Source organism: Monodelphis domestica, chromosome 2, assembly GCF_027887165.1.
Source record: "Monodelphis domestica isolate mMonDom1 chromosome 2, mMonDom1.pri, whole genome shotgun sequence".
Lineage (NCBI taxonomy): Eukaryota > Metazoa > Chordata > Mammalia > Didelphimorphia > Didelphidae > Monodelphis > Monodelphis domestica.
The window spans coordinates 432,557,296-432,573,689 of NC_077228.1; the positions used below are offsets into that span (position 1 = coordinate 432,557,296).

At 33.0% G+C, this 16,394-nt stretch overlaps 1 protein-coding gene across 19 annotated transcripts in view; it reads right to left on the bottom strand.

Moving 5' to 3' along the window:
• SYNE1 (spectrin repeat containing nuclear envelope protein 1) overlaps positions 1–16,394 on the bottom strand; it is a 569,990-nt gene that overhangs the window by 540,797 nt on the left and 12,799 nt on the right. The window lies entirely within an intron of this gene.

A 16,394-nucleotide genomic window follows, 5' to 3' on the forward strand; every position in this document is an offset into this window, starting at 1 on the left:
AGAAATCAAAGATGACTTGAAGGTTAGAAAAATAGGCAGCATGGGGGCAGCTGGGTAGCTCAGTGGATTAAGAGCCGGGCCTAGAGACGGGAGGTCCTAGGTTCAAATCTGGCCTCAGCCACTTCCCAGCTGTGTGACCCTGGGCAAGTCACTTGACCCCCATTGCCTAGCCCTTACCACTCTTCTGCCTTGGAGCCAATACACAGTGTTGATTCCAAGATGGAAGGTAAGGGTTTAAAAAAAAAAAGAAAAGAAAAATAGGCAGCTGTGCAGATTCCATTTTCAGATATAGAGAATGGAAAGGGCAAGGTTTGTAACATGTTAAGTTCCATGTCCAGAAGATCATACAAATAAAAATATCAAATACAAAGTTAGAAATAAATGACCAAGATTCTAGAATGAGAAAATGGATACACAGATTAAGGGGTCATCCACATACAGGTGGGCCTGAGATGAAAAGACTGTGGGAAATAAAGGGAGCCATTGGCAGAACCTATGATGATAAGAGGAGACAGTAATGATCATGATGTAAAGAAGCAAACTCTTATACATAATAGTGCCATATTAACCAATTTAAAATGAAGACACTATATGCTTTTTTTTTTCTAATTTGGCCTCTAGTACTTGAAAGAATCATAATTTCTTTGGCAAGTGTTAGTTTCTTTACTGATAGTGACTTCAATACTTCCCAACATTACTTGATGTATTTTTGAGTTGTTTTGGCCAAAAAAAGATATTCCTCATTCTGTGGACAACCTTCTGGTAATAAGCCAGTTTTAATTTAGGTAGGCTGCTGTTAGGGATTGTTATGTGACCAGTTCTCAGAGACTTAACATCTCAGAAACTAGCAGATCTTGGTACTCAATGGTCCAATTTTTAAGAACACCTCTATGCCATGGTGGGGCATCAGGACCAGACCATGATGAATGGAGTACTTGGAAGTCCTTCTAAAATACAAGATATTTTTATAAACATTTAAAATCAATTTGTCTTATTTTTTCATTACTGTCACTCATTAGCAATGTAGGAACAAAAAGGACTTATCTTTTTTCCATTTAATAGTTTCATAGCTTTGGGGAAATCATCTAATCCACCTGAGTTTCACTTTCCTTATTTGTAAAATGGGGATAATAATACTTGCTCTGAGTTAGCATAGTGTTATGTAATGTAAAAAGAAATGGCACAGGAGCAGAATGATCTATGTTCAAATTTGGTCTCTGACAGATAATGTCTCTGTGATTCTAAACAATTTACTTCACCTCTCATATCCCCAGACAATTCTTTTTTTTTCTTCTTTCTTATTATTTATTTTCCCAAATTACATGTAAAAACAAATTTAAACATTCATGTTTTTAAACTTTTGAGATTCAAATTCTCTCCCTCCTGTCCTTTCCCTCTCCACTGCTTCCTAACCCTCCCCCAGGATAATAAGTAATTTGATATAAATTTTACATGTGCAATCATGTAAAATAGTTTTCCATATTAGCCATTTTATGAAAGAGTCTCAAACTAAAAAAGAAGAAAGAAAATGAAGCATAGTATGTTTTGGTCTACATTCAGACTCTATCAGTTCTTTCTGTGGAGGCAGATGGCATTTTTCACTATGTGTCTCTGGAATTGCCTTGAATCACTGTATTGCTGAGAATAACTAGGTCATTCACAGTTGTTCATCAAAAAAATATTGCTTTTACTTTGTACCATGTTCATCTGGTTCTGCTCATTTTACTTTAAAAAAAAGCAAAAAAACCCTTATTTCTGTCTTAGAATCAATACTGAATATAAGTTTCAAGGCAGAAAAGTAGTAAGGGCTAGGTAACTGGAATTAAATGATTTGCCCAGGGTCACACAGCTAAGATGTATCTGAGTTCAGATTTGAGCCTACGACCTCTCGTCTCAAGCCCTGACTTTTCCTCGACTGAGCCATTTAGCTACCCCATGCTCATTTCACTTTTCATAATTTAATGTCTTTCCTGGCTTTTCCAAAATCATCCTGCTCATCATTTCTCATAGCACAAAAGCATTCCATCACAATCACATACCACAACTTGTTCAGTCATTCCTGAATTGATGGACAATCCCCCAATTTCCAATTCTTTGCTGCCACAAAAGAACTGCAATATTTTTGTACAAATGTGTCCTTTTCCCCTTTTTAGATTTTTAGTAGTATTATCTTTGGATCAAAGAATATGCACAATTTAGAGCACTTTAGGCATCATTCCAAAATGTTCTCCAAAATGGTTGGATCAGATTACAATTTCCCCAACCAGCCATTAGTGCCCCAATTTCCCTGCATCTTCTTCAATCTTCATCATTTTCCCTTTCTGTCCTATTGGCCATTTGAAAAGTGTGAAGTAGCTTCAGACAACTCTTCAAAACTATCAGTTACTGATCTGCATTGGAGAAGAGATTTTGCTTATAATGATGCTTTCTTTACCAATAAAATTATAATAAGCCCAAAGGTTCATGAAACACTTCTCAGGAGTGCTGTGAGTATCCAGTCAAATGAAGACTGGAAAGTACACTGTACACTTTAAAAGTAAATATAAGTATATAATTATTATTTATTATCATATATTCTACAAATCAGAAACAAAAGCCAATTGGTACCCAACTCATATAAAATATTTTTATAACCAAAACATAAAGCTAGATTATAATATTCCACATTAATAATTAGATGTATATTAGAAACTTTTTTGGTAACAATAAGTAGGTTCATCAAATGTATAAAAATCAACACATGCCAACCCAGGAACAAACTTTTGAAGAGGAAATGCATTATAGCAATCCAATACTGCACTTAAAGGATGAGTCAATATTTCCATTATAACCCTAAAATTTGAGGTATCATTAATTGAGCCAATGAAGTTGAAACTTAGTATATGTATTTCTAGGAAGAAAGATATGTTTTTTAATTTTTTAAGATTAGAAATAACTTTGGTTTTATAGTGAAAGTAGGATTTCATTTGTAAAAATTGGTGCTTTGGTTGCTAATCACACATTTAGAAGCTCCTCCAAACTGCTTACTTTTTTTAGGAATTGGAAGAGGAAGAAAATATGCATTTATAGAATAGCTCATGTACCTACCTAAGTGCTTTTTTCTAAAAGATTATCTCATATGAATATACAGAGTAACAAGAGGAAACACTAACTGGGGCGATCAGTAGAGGCCTAAGGTAAGAGATGACACTTAAGCTGATTAATTCTAAGAAATAGTAGTAAAGAGGAAGTGCATTCTGGGTGTGCAGAACAGAGACAAGAGAAGGAATGTCTTGGGTGAAGCACAGCATATAAGTAGCCTTATGTGACTGGACCACATTATGAATGAAGCAGTGTAGTATATAATAATTCTTGAAAGTGCATTTAGAGGTAGGTCACAGACCAAGAGCTACAATGAAACCCACAGAATGTTAGGAGGAAATACTAGTGTAAAATTTATAGAACATTGGTAAAATGTTTGTAGAGATTTTTAGAAAAGAACATGAACAAGAATCACATAGAAGGAGAAGGCATGGAAGTGTTGTAATCAGTCATTGTAAGAAATTAATGAGATCACATTTTGAAAAATTCACTTTCCAAAATTATACTCTCTAAATTTGCTATTGAATTTCCTATTACTGTTCCATTATTTTGCCTATGTAGCCACTGTCTAATTGTCAGTAGTAAACAAAATATGTTCCCTTAATAAATAAAAAATATGTGAATTTAATAAAGGCAAAGTGAAAATGATAATTTTGCTTTTCTCTTTAAAAATACTTTCCTCAAAGGACTCTTGTGAAGGAGCTAATACAGTTAAAAATGAATAGAATGAGGCTGACTTAAGTAACTTGCCTAAGATGACACAATTATAATTTAGAGACCTCTAATTCGATTGAACATTCTGTACAAGATTCATTGACACAGCTATGGATTTTTACATTTGATACTACCTTTCCAATAAAAATGCATAATAATCTTCAGAAGTTTTAACCAACTTCAACCTGTAAGTCCTAAGTTCATGAAAGATATCATTTCAGAAGGGCACAAACAAGCTTTTACTGTATACCAAGAAATGAATAAAAATGACAAAGTTGCCACTGACATTAAACCATCTGTAAGAAGCCTGAGAACAAATGAGTAAGGAATAACATTCTTCCTCCTTCATTTCAACAAAAAGATTTCAAAATTTCCTTAACCATTAATCAGACAAGCAGTCATCACGTGTTTATTATATGCCAGGCACTGTGCTGAGATCCAAAAATAGTCTCTGCCTTCAAGGGACTCATTCTAATAGAGAAGACAATATAAAGTACCCAGGGGCACGGTGGGCAGAATGGACAAGCCTGGAGAAAGACTTGAATTCACTTCCAGTCTCAGACAGCTAAGGGTCATGTGGCCTTTCTCAAGTCACTTAACCTCTGCTTGCCTCAGTTTCCTTCTCCATAACATGGGAGTGATAATATACCTCCCAGGGTTGCTGAGAGGATCAGTTGAAATAATATCTGTAAAAGCGACCTCGTATACAGAAGGCACCATAAAAACTTTAACTATTATTATTCTTAACTATGTACATACAAGACATATGTAAGAGACCCAATGGGATGGCACTAGCATTAAGAAAGAGTAGGAAAGGTTTCTTATAGAAAATAATGTAGTTGAGATTTCAAAGAAACTAAGGAAACCAGGAAGCAGGGGTGAGGAGGAAAAGAATTCTAGGCATTATGAATAGTCAAAGAAAATATATAGAGTCAAGAAATATTAATTACTTGTCAGTATGTGTTGAAAATATTGCTTGTCCTCTTAATTCCCTTTATAATTTGTATGCAAAAATAGCACCATTTTGAAACCTAAACAGCCCAATCTTTAGTTATCAGTGCAATTTAAAACAGGGAAATTGGACTTCTAATCTCATAAAACATCTTACGCAGCAGAGCTTTATTATTTTACTTAAAGTAAATTCTTAACACAACTGGACAAAACACATATTCAAACAGATTCGGTAAAATACAATCTAAAACCACATGCAAATGGTTTTTCAATTATCCATCCTTTTTAATTATTTGTTAAAACACTTCATATTGAGAAAAGAATGAAGTCTGAAATCAAAAATTTGGTTTGAGCCTCATTTTGGCTACTTATTACTTTTTGACACAACTTGTTTAGGCCGCAATTTCTTTGTCTATAAAGGAATTGGAAAGATACAACATCTAAAATTCCTACCTTAGCTTTCCATGATTAGATTATGTGAATGATGGGTCAATAATAATATTATATATACAGTATATATGAATATATAATTGTCAAAGTGCTCCATCTATTTTACCTCATTTAAGTCTCATAATAGACCTATGCAGACAGAGCATATATCACATATTCATTTCTTATAGATGAAGAAACTGGAACTCCAGGAGCTTGAGTGATTTACTGAAGATCACAAATTTAGGGTAAAAGTGGCAGAGCTCAATCTTGAAACCAGATTTTTGACTAAAGTTCAAAGCACCTGATCTGCTGCTGTTGAAAGCAAAACACTTCACTTGCCTTTTCTAAGCCTTAGTTTTCTCATCAACAAAGGGGTGATAATAAAGTTATCCCTATCTATTTTTCTATCAATTCATCCAACATTCTAGCCATCTTCCTATCTCTCCTCCCATCAATCCATCTATCTTTCCATTTAATTCTCTCTCTCTCTCTCTCTCTCTCTCTCTCTCTCTCTCTCTCTCTCTCTCTCTCTACCTTCCTCATTTGAGTTGTTCTGAGGACCAAAAGAGAGAATGGGGAATTCTTTTTTTAAACTAATATAAAATGTAATGATAATCTATCTGCTTTGGAAAAGAAAGTTCCTCAACTTGAGTTCCCTTCACCTTTAAAATCACAGGTTCAGCCAAAAGGAAAATCAAACAAAAGGTGAGACATTCATATAATTATTGTTATCACTGTTGTTATTATTTTGCCCACCTACCTCCAAGACAGATTTGATGCATTTGGTCAAAATAAGAAGTTTCCTCTCAAAATATGAACTAAGAAACTTTGTTACAACAGATTTACAAATACAAATCAGAGAAAATAAGAGTGTATGGCCAAAGAAAACTCTCATCAAAGTAAGGCATTTAAAAAAGCTCATTTCACTCTTCTAAATTTCTAAATATATACTCTGATTAAAGCTCATTAGTGTGACTAAGGTGTCCAATTTGCAATTAATATGTACCTAAAGAAGCATCATAAAAACAACTGTATTAAATGATAGTGTGATATCATCTAATTTTTCTCTACTTAATGCCTAAAACACTTTTATGCTTGGTAATGTTTGCTCAGATGCGCTCTCCATGCTTCAATAATTAGTAAAAGCAAGAATAATACACTTGATAGAATTTTTGTATGTTTATTACTAATAATAAATGCCAGATGCCTAAAACTTTACTTAAAATTTTTATGTGCTCTGCAACTCATCTGCTACAAACAGATTGCAGTATGACTAATTACAGGACACTGAAAAACAAATCAATAAAACAAGGAATATGAAGGTTCAAAATAAGCTTTATCCTCCTGTCAACTTAATTCAATGACACTTGAATTCTTCAGTGGAATTCTATTCAAGTATATATATATATATATATATATATGTATATATATATATATATCAAGTACATATATTTACTGTCAGATACAATATATATACACACACATATATGTGTATATATTTTTTTTATATTATGTAATTTTCCCTTTCACAAAATATTGTGTACAGGCAATCTCCAATTTAAGAAATGACTGTTCCAAAAATTATTTTAAGCTAATTATTTGGTACTTGGAAAGCATTTTTCCCAAGGATGAGACAATATAAATAGCGATAAAGTTCCCAGACTAGACTTCGAACAGAACTTAAGCATGAAATAGTACTAATAATAAAAGAAAAGACTAACTTTGAGGAGGTTCACATCTCATCTCTGCTACTTCCTGATTGTATTACCTTGAACAAATTATTATACCTCTCTGGATCTCAGCTTACTTATCTATAAGATAAGCATATTGAATTGGATAACCTCTAACCTCCCTCATGGTATCACAATATAAGAAAGAAAGGTGCTCCATAGTTTCATTTCAACTAGTATAATCAGTTAAGGGCATGATAAAGTTATAAATGTGTATACACAATGGTTCCTTGGTGAATCTCTTTTATTGGGTCAAGTAACAAAGAGTTTACTGACTAAACAAAATATTAATCATGCCACTGGGGAATTTAAATAGCTGGAATAATTTCAGCAGATCAGTTTAAAGGAGTGAAGCCTCACACTGAAAGACTCCGGGAACAGGAGTGTAGTGAATAGCCAAAATCTTATGCCTATACAGAGGCTAACAAGGAGAAAGAAGAGTGATTATAGTTCAATGGGGCCAATGTAACCATCAGAGAGGAGAGAGAGCAACAAACTGAAGACATACACAAATAAATATGGACACAAACAGAAAGAGCTATCAGAGAAAGCTACTTCAAGAAAAATGACCCCTTATACCAGAAAGAAATGTCAATAAAGGATTTTTAGTTGTCAGTTACCCTTTGTTCACAAATATGGAGAGTTAGAATGTAGTCTCCAAGGGACCTCTATGTATTATAGAAGTGTTGAGAAGCATGAGAAGACATATTAACATAGTTTGTGTTGTTTTGCAGTTGTTGCCCTTTCCATTTATATTGGTGGGTTCTGTTTACTTCACTTTGTATTGTTTTGTTTTGCTTCAGTAAAAAGTAACAATCTGTTCTGAGTTACTAGAAGTCTTCAAGTAGGGCGTGGCTCAGATTTGAACAAGATAATCTCTATAGTTATTCCTCCCAACTGTAAATTCTAGGGATAAAAAAATGGAACTCAAATTCTTTAAATTTCAGCCAGTGTAATTTAATTAAGCAAACACTTGAGAGGAGAATATATATTTTCAGACAAAGAGGTCACTTTGTAGGTAAGTCCCTTAACCTAGCCAGCACACTTAAATTGTTAATAGCTATCAAATATGTCACTAGTTAAATTTAAAAAATAATAATAAAAATGAAAGAGAGCAAGAAAAAATAGAAGTGGATGAAAAAAGAAAGAGGAGAAGAGAGAAGAGGAAAGGGAGAAGGGGAGAAGGGGAGAAAGAGAAGAAGGAGAGAAGAGGAAGAAGAAGGAAAAGAAAGAGGAGAAGAAGGAGAAGAGGGAGAGGAAGAGGAAGAAGGAGAAGGAGAAGAAGAAGTAGGAGAAAGAGAAAGAGAATGAGAAAGAGAAGAAGTAGTAGAAGAAGAAGAAGAAGTAGGAGAAAGAGAAGGAGAATGAGAAAGAGAAGAAGAAGCAGAAGCAGAAGCAGAAGAAGAAGAAGAAATGAAGAAGAAGAAGAAATGAAGAAGAAGAAATGAAGAAGAAGAAGAAGAAGAAGAAGAAGAAGAAGAAGAAGAAGAAGAAGAAGAAGAAGAAGAAGAAGAAGAAGAAGAAGAAGAAGAAATAAGAGGAGGAGGAGGAGGAGGAGGAGGAGGAGGAGAAGGAGGAGGAGGAGGAGGAAGTGGAGGAGAAAGGGGGAGGGGAAGGGGAAGGAAGAGATGGAGCGGAGGAAGAGAAGAATTCTATATAGACTTCAGAGTGCTCCTAGAAATTAAATATCAGCTAGCAATATAATCAAATACCCAGTGTTATAAAATACTGAAAGAAATGTATGGATAACAAAAAATCTCCAAAAATCAGAGTTGTCAGATATAACAGATATAGGCTGTCTTTGAACATGTTGAGTTCTTCCTCATATAATTATTAAATCAAAAACAATCATGAGTCAAAGAATCTGGGGGAAATCCTGGTTCTATGACTTACTAGTTGAATCACTTTGTGCAAATATCACATATCTAAGCCTCAATTTCTTCATCTATAAAATCCAGGGGTTAGATGACAGAATCAGATCCATAATGATCTAAAATTATGCTAAAATAATAGATCAAGCAAAATAGAATATAAAAAGTTTAAAAGTGAAATCCTACACTTTCGTTCAAAATATCAACTATACAAATATGGGCTAGGAGAGTATATTTAGGCAAAATTTATGCAAAAATTATCTGAGAATTTTGGTGGACTTCAATAAACTGTGACACAGCCAAAAGAGCTAATAGGATTTTATGCCACATTAAGAGAAGCATCATATTTAGCCTGGAGAATAGAAGAAGGGATATGATAGTTGTTTTTAAATATTTGAAGTGCTACCATATAGATGAAATACAGGCTCCAGGCACTGAAGCTAGTTCCAGGATGAGCTAAGGAAGCCTGAATGACTCGACCATAGAGTAGCAGGTAAGAATAATGGAAAAGTAAAAAGAAGTCAGGTTGTGAAAAATTTTAAATGCTAAAGAGAGGAACTTCTATTTGAAGAAATAGGAAATGGTGACATTAAGGGGCATACCAGAGCTTTAGAAAAAAAGTACTTTGTCAGTTGTATGGAGTGATTATTGCCTCTGAAAATGCTGATTAAATCAAGGCAATATTTAGTTAGAAAATACTCTTAATTTTCCTTTTGGATTCCACAGGGCTCAACCAAACAATCAACTTTGCAGAGTTGTGAACAGAAAAAAAAAACCCCAAAACATCATATATCTTTTGGATTCTCCACAAAACCCAGGCTTAGTCTCCTTTCATGTGGACAACTGAAGTAATGATCATGTAGTTACAATACAAGATAGCTGCAAAATTTTCCCAAATTATTTTGGTAGAACTTCTGACTGTCTAAACTGATATGAAATGCCTTTATCCCTGTAGATTTCTGGTATTTTGCCTACCCAAGGTCTCAAGCCAATCTATATTGCTTAAATTGTCTAGTTAAAGCATAGTAACACTATACTCTTTTCTGCACCAGAAGAAGAAATCATATTCTTCTACTCAAGGTAAAATGATAGAAGGCTTTGTTCATGGAATTACAGTGACCTAATTTTCACTATTTTTAAGGAAAATCTGAACCTTGATAAATAAGCAAAAAAAAAAGTGATTTCACCAACTGAAAGCCACGTTTTTATTTTTGTTTTGTTTTAGTTTTTTGATATGAATGTCCAACATCTTATAAAGTCCCTTATCCTTTTGCTTACAGGTTTCCAGATGGTAGTTTTGATCAGAAATTGTTGTTGTTGTTGTTTAGTTATTCAGTAGTTACCAATTCTTTATGACCTTATGGACCTATACACTCCTATATAGTCCATGGGTTTTTCTTGGTAAAGAAACTGGAATGACTTGCCATTTCCTTCTCCGGTGCATTAGTACAAATATAAGTTAAATGAATTGTCCAGGATCATGCAGCGATTAAGTGACAGAGGCCAAATTGGAATTCAGGTCTTTCTGTCGCCAGGCCCAGTGCTCTGTCCACTCAGGTATGGAGATACCTCTGACTGATCAGAAATACCATCTAGTGTTTGTGATTGGCATGAGAGTATTCAATGCTTTTTCTTGATCTTTGTCATAGGAATTCATGCCTTTAGAAATGCTCTATTTAACTTCTCTTGAAAAAAAGGCATTCGTGTAGGGGTTCTTAACTTAGAATCTGTGTATATTTAAAAATAGATAGATACTATATTTTAATATAATTAACTCTGAATGTAATTCTATGTTTTTTATTTAATTCTTTAAAAATTTTATTCTAAGAAGTGGTCCTCAGGCTTCATTACACTAACAAAATGGTCCATGGAACCAAAAAAAAAATTAAAAAATAAAAAACTCCTATTCTAAAGCAATGACTATAAGTAAATCATAGAATTCAATTTCTAATTCTTTGTATCTTTTTCTCTCCATATGTTGGTATGTATAAACACACCATATATATATATAATATTTATATATAAGTTCACTAAAAGAGAAATGCACACAGATTTGAATGTTTATCAAATAAATGGTTTTTACTCAGGCAATATGAAATGAAGAGGTGAATCAAAAGAGAGAGACAGACTACATGATTATTAAGAATCCACTCCACCCACCTTCCCCCCACCCCCAAATCCCCAAAGAAGAAAAAAATAACAGATCTTTCATTTTCTAAAAAGATGTATAAAGTTTGTGTTTGCATGTGAATGTGTATATGTGAGTAATTCAACAGATAATTTTTACAGTATTTTACAAAACTTAGTGATTGTTTTTCCTCATAGACAGCATTTTTTTAGGATCAGAGAAGATAGGGCAATGAGTGAATTGTAAACAAATCAAATAGACATATTTTTAGTATGTGATGACTCATGTAATCCACAGAGGAAGTATATAAAAGAAACTTGAGAGTATGACATATAGAAAATCAAATTCTAGTTCAGAGAAATGTTATTTCAAGATCAAAAAGGAGCAATGTACTCAGATCAGTACTTTTCAGCCCTTGGAACCCCTCCAACAAGCAACTAACAGAATAATTTTTTTATTCTCTCTCTCTTTTCTTGCCTGTCTTGACACTCCAAAGAGCTGAAGCAATTTTTATAAGATACACCAACAAAGTGCTTCCCTAAAGCAATTAATATACAAATTTTATACACATTTCATAAAAATGTCCTATGAGTAATTAAAAAATGGTTACTGAGACTCATTTCTTTTAATTCCATATTTGGGAGCAATTGTTGAACTATGTGCATTTAAACATCACCCAAATTTTAAATTCTGAATTAAAATATCATTTTTGTGGAAATAGAACAGTCAATTACCACCTTAAGGAGGGGGTGAAGAGAGGGAAGGAGAAAATTTGAATCCTAAAATATCAGAAACAATTATCAAAAATTGTTTGTGCAGGCAACTGAAAGAGGAAAAAAAGAAATAGAATAGATAAATGAACATCCAATGTATGACATATATTAATGAAGTAATTAATAACATATCCTATACCTAGCAAATACAAGATATAGGGTCAGATACTCTTGGGAACAGAGAAATAAAAAAGAAAATTCTTGCCCTAAATGAGTTTAAAGTCTAGTAAGAATATGTGTATAAAAACTTAACAAAACACTACACAAAAGTGTTCTAAGAGAAGTATAAAAAAATCTGTAAGAATGTAGGAAAGGGAATGGTTTTAATAGGTAGACATGTCCAAGAAAGAATTTCAGGTAGAAAGCATTGTCTAAATAAAGGCACAAAGTCAAGAATATTAGAGGAATCCTTAAGAAAGACCCAGTGTTACTGAAGCAAAGAGTACATGTAGGGAAGGAATTGAAAATAGACTAGAAATTCTTAAATAACAAATTAGAGAGTTTGGTGTATCTACAAATAAAGATAATATATATAATTAATAATATAAATAATAGTCTATTAAAGAAAATAAGGTGTGCACAATTTGGAGTAAGGAAAAAAACTCATGCATGAAGATTTTAAGGCAATGACCATGAAAAGTACACCTCAGAAGAAAGGTGTAGGTAAGAGGCAGAATCTATAACTACTTAAAATGCATTGGTATAGAAACATGCCCAAATGTAAGAATAAAGAGGTCAAGTTAAAAAAAGAAGAGTAAGAGAGACAAATCAGCCATAATGATCCTACTTTATCCGAAACTAGCTATTGAACAACAATAACAAAGCAATTATCTTCTTTTCCTTCTCTTTATGAATTGCCTAATTTTATTTCAGTTTCCTAAATTAGGGAACTGTGATGATAGAGTTCAACACACTATTCCAATTTAAACCAAGTTCTTTTATCTCATTTCAACAGAGAAACTACCAGACATCAGATTCTCAGCCAAAAGAGCAAGAGCTAGCAAAGAAAATGGAAATTTAATTGCAGATATAATACATGGATTATTTAATATCATTTCATGGTCCATTAAGAAGCAGTCAAAAAGTCAGAAGGATAAGGTCAAATTCTTAGTCTCTTACATAGATGCAATTCTCATATGAGAGCAAGCTTTCCTTTCTTATGATTTGTCCAGGAAATAATAAGATTTTTTGAATATTCTACTTTGCCTTTAAATCTTGACTAACCAATCTGTGGTTTATTTCATAAAGAAATGAACTCTGAGGAGGAAAATTGTCTTATAACAATAATATTTTAAGATAGTTCATAAAATTTAAAAAGGGCATTTATATATCAAGAAAGATTTTTTAAAAACATCTGATCTCATAAAACAAAATATTTCTTTCTTATTTTAGGTTTCTCTGAGGAGGAAGAAAAGAAAGAAAGAAAGAAAGAAAGAAAGAAAGAAAGAAAGAAAGAAAGAAAGAAAGAAAGAAAGAAAGAAAGAAAGAAAGAAAGAAAGAAAGAAAGAAAGAAAGAAAGAAAGAAAGAAAGAGAGAGAGAGAGAGAGAGAAAGAGAGAGAGAGAGAGAGAAAGAAAGAAAGAAAGAAAGAAAGAAAGAAAGAAAGAAAGAAAGAAAGAAAGAAAGAAAGAAAGAAAGAAAGAAAGAAAGAAAGAAAGAAAGAAAGAAAGAAAGAAAGAAAGAAAGAAAGAAAGAAAGAAAGACAAAGAGGAACAGATGATAATGCACAATTATTAACTATAACATTGACTATAAGAGGATGAATTCACACATGGGAAGAAAATCAGTAGCAGAAAGGATAAAACCCTAGGGCCTGAAAATGTGCTGTTTACCAGAAGCTGAAACACTGAAAGTAAGAGACAAACATGGAATGAAGGTGAAGGGCTAGAGCAGAATATACTATGCCTCAGCTGATTCAGAGAAGGAAGGGGTAGCAACCATGACAAAGTTGTGGCTAAAATCAATAGAATTGCAAGGGATATAGATGTTAACTATGTAATTTTAGGGAGGGGGTTTACTATGAATAATGAAGCATTATGAATACTGGACCTGTATGCACTAAGTGGTATATTACCCAGATTTTTAAAAGGAAAAACTAAATGAGATAAAGATGGAAATAGATAACAAAATAATTGCAGAGGACTTTAATTTTCTGCTCTCAAAACTAAATAAATCAGAAGAAGAAGAAAAGTTGAGAAGATGAATAGAATCTTTAATGAGTTAAATAAGATTGATATCTGGAGAGTCACCACACACCTACATGAGGTTAGTAGGAGATGTGGGTCAGGGTATACAAATAATCCAAACATAGTTTCAAGAGGACAACATTGGTTTAGAGAGCATAAATATTCTGCCAAAGTCTTACTTTAACATTCATCATAGTATTGAAGTAACCCTGCATTCCTGAGGGGTTGAGGCACTAGAATAAACATTTAACTGGATATGATCAAGCTGGAAAGACTTGTTTTGGAAAGACTGTGGTCCTGGCAATTGACTGTGTCTGTTGCCTGAGGACCAATCTAGCAAAATATGGACCTCATAATATATGTTAATTGAGAACCATAGGGGCTAAAGTGACCAAATTAAATATTGATAGGACCATGAAGAAACAGGCCTAATGTTACTTTGCTAGAGCACTTGTGAACTTTTTTTTAGAAAACATTATGGAAATATACATTAAGAGCTGTAAAGTGGTACATGATCATCAACCTAAAGATTCCATAACTAGGGTAAGGCACTAAGGGCATTATTGAGAGGGTAAAAGGCTGTGCATATCTGAAACTATTCAAGGAAACTTTGTTTGTTATGACAAAATAATTGGAAGTAACAGGAGAAATGACTGAATAGATTATGATATTTGAATGTAATGCATTGTATTATGCTTTTTTGCAGATATAAAAAAGGTAATCTATGAAGGGATAAAAAGAAAATAATAATACACATCACAATTACATTTAAAAATAACAAAAGCAAGTCACAAAGGTAAGAGAAAAAGTATACAAGTAAAATGAATTCAAAGGGAACTCGAAAGCAGGGGATATTTATATTGACATACAAATATAATTTACATGTTTTTAAACAAATTGTAAACATAAGAGAAAATGGTCTGTACTACCATCAAAAAACTTAAAACATAATGGAGAAGAGATGCAGATAGGTAGCACAGTAGATAGAGCACCAGTCCTGGATTGGGGTGGGTGAGATGGAAACCTGAATTCAATGTGACCTCAGATACTGCCTACTTTGTTACTCTGGGAAGTCACTTAAATCTAATTGCTTAGTATATATTCTAAGAATAAGATAAGGGTATTTAAAAAAAAAACATAATGGGGAAGAAAAGATATTAACAGAAACTACCAAAAAAAAGTTGACTGTACAAGCATTGCCTGAAGAACTTATACTATTATAGTCAGAGCTCAAATCCTAGTTAGCTACAGTTGTGGTCCAGGTATCATCACATAAGCCTGTTTTCCACATCAGTGCTTTAATAAAGAGATTGTAATCGACTTAGGTGACTGAGTCAGTCATTCTTTATAAGGACTAATGAGAATCTGCACTGCAGACCAAATGCTCATCCATAATTCAGGATTTCAGTCTCAAAGATTATGTTCAAACTACAACACATCTTGGCAAAGGTGGACTATTGAACCATTGCTACTGCAGGAGCCGAATTGGATAGAATTATTTTAATTTTTTCAAACTAAATATAAAGATTAAACAGAAAAATTGAAACTCTATAGTGATAACTATAATCAGGAAATGGACAGAAAGGCTAAATTATAGTAGATAGCTATTTTTTGATTAGTAACTCATGTGTTCCATTATAGAATGTGATTAAAAGAGATTGAAAAGAAAAAACCAAACAGCCTACTCTCTGAGACTTACATGCCAGCAAATAACCGACAGGTCTGACTTTATAAACCACTACCCTAGACTATTTAGGAGAGAAGTATCTGAATTATCCTCAATAATTTTATTTGATTAATCTAAATAATTACAGCAGTTATCCATTTCACTTTGCTGGCTTTAATACTGGCTTAAGCCTAGAAAAAATGGTCTCCACCAAAGATATTTGTGTGTATCATTAATTAATTAATTAATCCATCATGTTTGAGATGTAGTTCCACAGGATTAACAATTACCATTATTTTTTCCTTTTATTTTATGAACTCTTTTTAATTTCATTTTTTAATTGAAAATTTTTATTTAATTAATTAATTTAGAATTTTTTCCATGGTTACATGATTCATGTTCTTTCCGGCCCCTCCTCCCACCCCACCCCCAACCCTGTGGCAGATGCACAATTCCACTGTGTTTTACATGTGTCATTGATCAAGACCTATTTCCATTATTGATATTTGCACTAGGGTGATCGTTTAGAGTCTATATCTCCAATCATATCCCCATCAACCCATGTAATCAAGCAGTTGTTTTTCTTCTGTGTTTCTATTCCCACAGTTCTTCCTCTGGATGTGGATAGTGTTCTTTCTCATAAATCCCTCATAATTGTATGAACTCTTTTTTTAGAATTTAATCCTGAACTTTTTTGCATATTATAAATGCTTTTTATGCTAAAAAAAATGGAAAATTTCTCAAGTCAAGTCACTATACTCTCCAACCTCACCTAGTAAAATACTTTGGATTTTTATCACACAATATTACAAATGATATGTACAAGCAGAGTAAATACACTGATTTTATATGTATTTGAATAA